The sequence below is a fragment of the Furipterus horrens genome, unplaced genomic scaffold, assembly GCF_987537825.1.
Source record: "Furipterus horrens unplaced genomic scaffold, mFurHor1.1.pri manual_scaffold_6, whole genome shotgun sequence".
In the NCBI taxonomy this organism is placed as follows: Eukaryota; Metazoa; Chordata; class Mammalia; order Chiroptera; family Furipteridae; genus Furipterus; species Furipterus horrens.
In genome coordinates, this window is record NW_028327176.1 from 103,957,335 (window position 1) to 103,965,039 (window position 7,705).

Genomic DNA, 7,705 nt, shown 5'->3' on the forward strand with positions numbered 1-7,705 from the left:
ATTTGACTACAAAGTGTGGACCTTTGAGTAATATTGAGGATCCTGCTAAAGTTAACCAACAAAAACTGCAGAGAACCAAATCAGTATTTTAAAATTTTTTTGCAATGACTCTTAGTAGCCAGGAAACTAGAGCAGGGGAGGTAATTAGGGCATTTACCCAGCATTGAGAAAAGGTTTAAGTTCAGAAATTGAGACATATAATGGTCGAATTGGTTTATATGGCTGATCCCAGGTTGTGAAATGAAAGAATAGCAAGGAAAGGTGAAATGACAAAATTGAGTGAATATGTCCTGTGTTTGGTTTTTATGGAAGGTGATGAGCAAAGTAAATAGGAGTGAGATAGTGGAACAGGTATATTCAGAGAGAGCTATTTCAGAGATTAAAATCACATTGGTGGAGCAGTTGCAAAGTGATATCTGAAACATAGACATTCAGGCAAGCAACTGCTGAAACAGAGGAAAATATGAGATCTCTGAGTTTGAAAGCTGAAGTCAGGACAATATAAGTGATGTAATAAAAATTTACACAAAACATTTAGAGATGTAGGTTAGACATTATTCTTGCATTCAACAAGTCAGGGTCTCTTATTTTTGCTTGGAGCAGGCATTGAGGTAGGTTTGGGATGCAACTTGACTATATGAAACTCTTCTTTTTCTAGTTTTATTCCATGAATTCTATCATTAGATTGGGAAGATGAGAAAGATTGGAAACAGTAATAGAACCCATACTTATATTGTTCTTTACTATCATTAAATTCTTAGTGACCTATTCTACCATTTCCACTTACTGGATCATTTTGTTTTTCATGAATATGTATGTATTCCCCTCTCTTCAAAAATTGACTTCACAATATTTCACTTTTATGTAAGACCTACATTATATCTGCTCTGCTTACTGAAAGAAATCCAAAGAGGATTTTTGTTTTTACAAAAAAATAAAAATAATAATATATGGTGAAGTGGAAACAATTTTTAGTGTTTGTTTCTCAGGAACTGCTATTGAAACAGCTAGAGTAGCTCTGTGAGGCTCCTTCCCAGCAACCACAGTCAGCATCTCAGCACCAGGCCACCAGAACTTTGAATTGTGTCTCTGAGCATCTGTACTCAGCTCAGTCCATTTTGTGCCACCTTCAGCAAGACCATTGCTTCCTTACTTTATACTCTTTTGGTTTACCAACAATTTCAAAGGAGTGTCAACTTTTGGATAGCCAGGGACACCAGTATAGGAGAGACTCAGACACACAAGAACATGCCACAGAAAGCTGCATCCCTTTATAAGAACTCTAAGCCCAGTTTTAAACCTGACCCCATACCTCTTTGTTCCTGGACCCATCATTATAGCAAAATTCTTAGAAATACAATACATACACACACAGAGAAATAAAAATGTTGAGCACTTTCTTTGTACTAACAACTGTGCTAATGGCTTTACATGGTATGAGAGACAGCTTCTAATGATCTCCACCTCCTGGTATTAATGGTTATGTTTAACTTCGACTTGAGAATTGGCTGGATCTAGAGGTCCACTTATAATAAATACAACATGGAAAAAGTGATGAGATGATATTTCTGAGATTAAATTACAAAATATTGTGGCTTCCAGATCCAACATGGCTGCAGAGTAGCTGGGAGCTCCATCCACTTGTGCCCAGGCCGGAACCTGTAGGGGACCGTTCTGTGTGGTTTCGGGAATCATAGCCCAGTCACAAACTATCTGTGCCCCCTGCCCCAAAGCCCCCTGGAGGCCTATAAGACTTGACCAGAAAACTGGGAAAGTAAAGGCAGACATGACTTGAAGGCCACTCAGCAGGTTCACATGGGAATTGGATTTGAAGAATGCATATTATGCTTTAGAGCTTACTTTTCTTTTCTTATCTCATAGTTAACTATAAATAGTGTGTAACTAAAAATGTATGAATCCTTGCACCTAATGCAAGTGTGGCATCAGGATGTTTAACAGACCCTAACACTGACTGGTCACTGTGTTCCTTACGTTGTTATCTGTAATCAGTAACTGTTAACTGTAACCCAAGCATCTAAAGCTTATTGCTGATTCATAAGTCTTGACCTTCTATCTCCTGAATCCTCTCCTCAATAAAAGGGACCAGGAGAAAGTGTTCAATGTACTTCTCCACTAGAGAGATTTGCCACCTTTCCTCCCTCCAGACAAAATACAGTGTCCTGAGTAAACTTGTTCTCTCATCCATGATCCTGAAACCTCTGCTGGACAGGGAGCTTCCCACTGAGACAGGGCATTGGAGGCAGGACTGCCTTAGGGACCAGTCTTGCAGCTAAACACCACAGAGCAGCCAACTTGAAAATCCAGCAAAGAGTGAGTATGAGCATGTGTGAGTGGGAGCGTATGTGGATGGGAGTGTGGGAGTGTGTGCAAGTGGGTGGGAGCCTGCCTGCCTGCTGGGCACTTGGGAGCAGAGGGCCTGGGCTCTCCTAGCAGAGCAACTGCTGTTGCCACAGCCCAACTCACCATTTCTGGCTGCACAGTTAGAGCGACTAAGGAGCCGCAAGCCCAGAAATGGAAAGAGATGGGAGCAGGCCCACCCAAGGCTGAGAACCACTTGAGGGAGTGGAGAGTGCGGTGAGCTCAGCAAGTGCACCCTGCCACCGCCCCGAGTTATAGTATCACCGTGGGGATCTTCCCAGTGCTATCCAGGAGATCTCCAGAGAGAAACTCTGTCTAAAACTTTTGGAAGCTCTGACAGGCTGTGGCCAGCTCTGACTGGGAGAGACTTAGAGATTTGGGGCGAGGCGGAGCATGTGGAGAACAGGTCCCCCAGGGCTCAGTGCTGCAGCACTGGGGCCACACAGAAATTCTTTTAAAAGAGGAGCTGAGCGTGCAAACCAAAGAGTAGAGTCACCGGTTCAATTCCCAGTCAGGCCACACGCCTGGGTTGCAGGCCAGGTCCCCAGTTGGAGGCGTGTGAGAGGCAACCATACATTGATATTCTCTCCCTCTCTTTCTCCTTCCCGTCCCTCTCTCTAAAAATAAATAAATAAAATCTTTAAAAAAAAAAAAAGGAGGAGCTGAGGCAAGACTAGACACTCAAGATTCAACAGGGACCTAGTGCTCATGTGCACTTGTGCCCACCAGCCCTTCAAACAAACAACTCAGAGGGGTGGAGTTCCTCAGAGGGATTGTGGTGTCCCAATCCAGCATGGCTGATGAGCAGGGGACCTTACAGAGTAGAGAGTTTGGGCCCAAGTCTCCAGCGAGTGAGCAGCAGGTTGGGAACTAGAAGGCCAGAAGCTGAACACCTAAGATTGGCTGCAGTCAGGCAGGACCACTCACAGACAGGCAAGTCCAACCCCCACCTGTAGAATTACAGTTTCTGCAGATAAGTAAGGCCAGGCTCAGGAGCCTACTGCTGGGTGTATTTCCACAAGGAAAAGAATAAAAACTCTAAAAGGGCCCTTCACCAGACACTACCAGCTACACTGTTCCTTATGATCAGGACCAGGAGAGTAGAGACAGGCACAACAAGGGGTATTGAGGGCCCAGCCTAGCCTCGGCACGTAGACAGAGCTGTTGTCTGCACCAAGCAAGAATGTGCTGCCCATTTACACAGATTGACCCCTCACAAGAAACAGATGGCTAATTTACCAGAAACCATACATAATAGGAAAGAATCTGGGACAGACCAGGACATGTGGCAAGAAGGCGGGAAAACACTCCCACCATCAGGAGGGTGGCTCCCTCCTGATGGCACCAGAGGTCCCCTCTGGAAATAGGTGGAGAACTTACTGGTAGTCCTCTCAGGTCACTAAATGAACCACAACTGGGTCAAGGGCTAATGGAAAGCCAGCAGGGCAGAGCAATCAATTTTCACTAGTTTTTATATTTTAGTTTATTTCAAATCTCATATTTTGCTCCTTTCTTTTACTTCATTTTACTTTCTTCCTTTCTCTTATTTTTGTTATAAAATGTATTGTTTCTCTCACTACAACTTGTTTCTATTCCACACTCTTACTATTTCTGCCCCCTCCAGCCACTCAAAACCATTTTTCTTGTCATTAGTCATCTCACATTCTCTTATCTGTTCTTAAAATACCCTTATTCTCTCTCCACTTTTATCAATCTTTGTTCATAGGTTATTGATATAGTGGCTGTTGTTCCATTTCTTAAATTTTATTTCTAGAGCTTCATTATTTTTGTATTTCAAATCTCAAATTTTAATATTTCCCTCTCCTACTCTATTTCGTCTTCCTCCCGCTCTTTTCTTCATTTTAAATTTGAATTTTTTCTGGTCTTAGCCTAGTTTTCATTTCTCACTCTTAGTATTCCTTCTCCCTCTACCTCTCAAAATAACTTTTCTTTCCTCTAGACATCTCATAAGTTTTCTTTCTTTATTCTTCCTTCTTATTTCTATTCCACCTATATTAATATTTGCTCGTTTGTTGTTGATATGACTGTAGTAAATCGTTTTCTCCAATTTGGTTCCTATACTTTTCACTATATTTTTTCAAAAATTTATTTAAATTTAATACTATACTATTCCCTTTTCTTACTCCACTCTTCCTTTTTTCCATTTTTAAATCTACAATGCAAATTTCTTTCTTTCTTTGCCTTGTTTCTATTCCCTACTCTTATTATTTCTCCTCCATCAAGCCTCAAAATCATTTTTATTTCAGTTAGTCATCTCACATTCATTTTTCCTTTCTTATAATAGTCTCAATATCTTTACCCCATTTTTTAATATTTGCTCATTTTCTATTGATAGTGTGGTTGTGGGTGGGGGACATTTTTGCAGATGTGGGTTTGTTTCCTGGGTTGTTTGCTTTTGTTCTGGCAGCCCCTTACAACAGCACACAGATGTGGTGGGATACAATAGAAAGAAGAGGAACAAGGGATAGAAAACGTGTTTAAAAAATTAATTACAAAAACTTCCCTCACTTGATAAGGGAAAGTGTCACACAAATCCAGGAAGCACAGAGGGTCCCAATCAAGAAGAACCCAAAAAGGTTCACTACAAGAAACATTATAATTAAAATGGAAAGATTTAAAGACAATGAGAAAACTTTAAGGCAGCAAGGTAAAAACAGCTAATAATATACAAGGAAGCTCCGATAGGGTTATCAGCCAATTTCTCAACAGAAATACCACAAGCAAGGAGGAAATGGCAAGAAATATTTCAAGTAATGTAAAGCAAAAGCCTTCAACCAAGACTACTTCACCCAGCAAGGCTCTCACTTAAAAAGGAAAGAGGAATAAGACGTTCCCCAGACCAAAAAATAAAAAGGTCAAAAGAATACATCCCCAACAAACCAGCATTGCAAGAGATTCTAAAGGAATTGCTTTAAGAAGATGAAGAAAAAGAAGGGTGGGGTACAAAGGGGAAAAGTGGCAATGAATAAGTACCTACCAATAATAACTTTAAATGTAAATGGATTAAATTCTCCAATCAAAATACATAGGGTAGCTGAATGGATAAGAAAACATGACTATGCAGCAGAGAGAAAGAAGGAACTCCTGCCATTTGCGACAACATGGATGGAACTAGAGAGAATTATGCTTAGTGAAATAAGCCAGGCAAAGAAAGAAAAATGCCATATGATATCATCTAATACAAGAAACTAAAGAACAACATAAACAAATGAACTAAATAGGACAAGGAGCAGAATAATAGTCAATAGGATGGAGGGGGGAGTGGGGAGGGAGAGAAGGGGGATAAGTAAGGGAAGGGTTTAGTCAAGGAATGTGTATAAATGACTCATGGACATGGACAACAGGGAGGGATGTGATTGTGGGAGAAGGGGTGGGCTGGGTGGTGGGTAGCAATAGGGGAAAAATGGGACAACTGTAATTGAAAAACCAAAAAAATAAAAATAAAAAAAAAAAAGAAAACATGACTTGCATTTATGCTATCTACAAGAGAGCAACCTCAGGACAAAAGATCTACACAGACTGAAAGTGAAGAAATGGAAAAAAAATATTTCAAGCAAGCGGGCATGAAAAATAAATGCTGAAATAATGATACTTATATGAGACAAAATAGATTACAAAGCAAAGGCCATAAGGAGAGACAGAGAAAGACACACATAATACTTCAAGGAATAATCCATCAAGAAAATATAATCCTTGTAAACATATATGCACCCAACATAAGGGCACCCAAATACATAAGGAAAATCTTGGAAGACTTCAAGAAAGATATTAATAGAAACACACTTATAATAGTGGATTTTAGCACCCCAGTGTCGACAATGGATAGATATTCCAAGCAAAGAATCAAAAGTATATTGTGGCATTGAACAACACTTTACATCAAATGAACTTAATTGATATATACAGAACCTTTTATTCCAAAGAAGCAAAATATACATTCTTTTCAAATGGACATGGAACATTTTCAAAGATAGACCACATGGTAGTACACAAAACAAGCCTCAACAAATGCAATAAAATTGAAATCATATCAAGCATCTTCTTGGATCATAATGGCTTGAAAAGAGAAACCAACTTCAAGGAAAGCACTCAGAAACACTCAAATACATGGAGACTGAATAACATGCTATTAAATAATGAATGGCTTAAGAATGAGACCAAAGAAGAAATAAAAAGTTTCTGGAAACAAATGAAAATGAACACACAGCAGCCCACAAACTATGGGACAAATTTTACCAAATCTTTAAAGAAGAACTAACTGTTATCTCTCTCAATATATTCTAAAACTTGCAAGAAGAGGGGAGACTCACTAACTCTTTTTACAAGGCCAGTATTATCCTAATTTTAAAACAAGGTAAAGACCACAACAAAGAAAGAAAATGATAGACCAATATCTCTGATGAACATAGATGCTAAAATCTTCACAAAATATTGGCAATCTGGATCCAATAATACATTAAAAAGATCATACATCATGATCAAATAGTAATTCATCCCAGGGATGCGCAGATGGCACAATATTCCCAAATCAATAAATGTAATATGTCACATAAGCAAAATGAAAGACAAAAACCAAATAATCATATCAATAGGTGCTAAAAAGGCATCTGATAACTTACAGCACCCATTTATGATAAAACCACTCAGCAAAGTTGGAATAGAGGGAGCATACCTCAACATAATAAAGGCCATACACAAGAAACCAACAGCCAATATCATACTCAATGGGCAAAACTAAAAGCTTTCCCCTTAAGATCAGAAACAAGAGAGGAATGCTTTCACTGCTTTTATTCAATATAGCATTGGAAGTTCTAGCCACAGCAATCAGACAAGGGAAAGAAATAAAAGGCAAGCAAATTGTAAAGGAGGAAGAAAAACTGTCTTTATTTGCAGATGACATGGTAGTGTACATAGAAAACCCTATGGGCTCCACAAAACTATTTCACCTAATAAGTGAATTTGGCGAAATAGCAAGATACAAAGTCAATATTCAGAAATTTATGACATTTTGGTACACCAACAATGAAATATCAGAAACAGGAACTAGGAAAAGAATCCCATTTACTATAGCAACAAGAAAAATAAAGTGCCTAGGAATAAACTTAACCAAGGATGTAAAAGATCTGTACTCAGAGAACAACAGAACACTGAAGAGAGAAACTAAGAAAGATACAAGTAAATGAAAGCATATACCAAGTTCATGGACTGGAAGAATTAACATCATTAATATGTCCATACTACCCAAAGCAATCTATAGATTCAATGCAATCTCTATTAAAATATCAATGGCATATTTCACAGATCT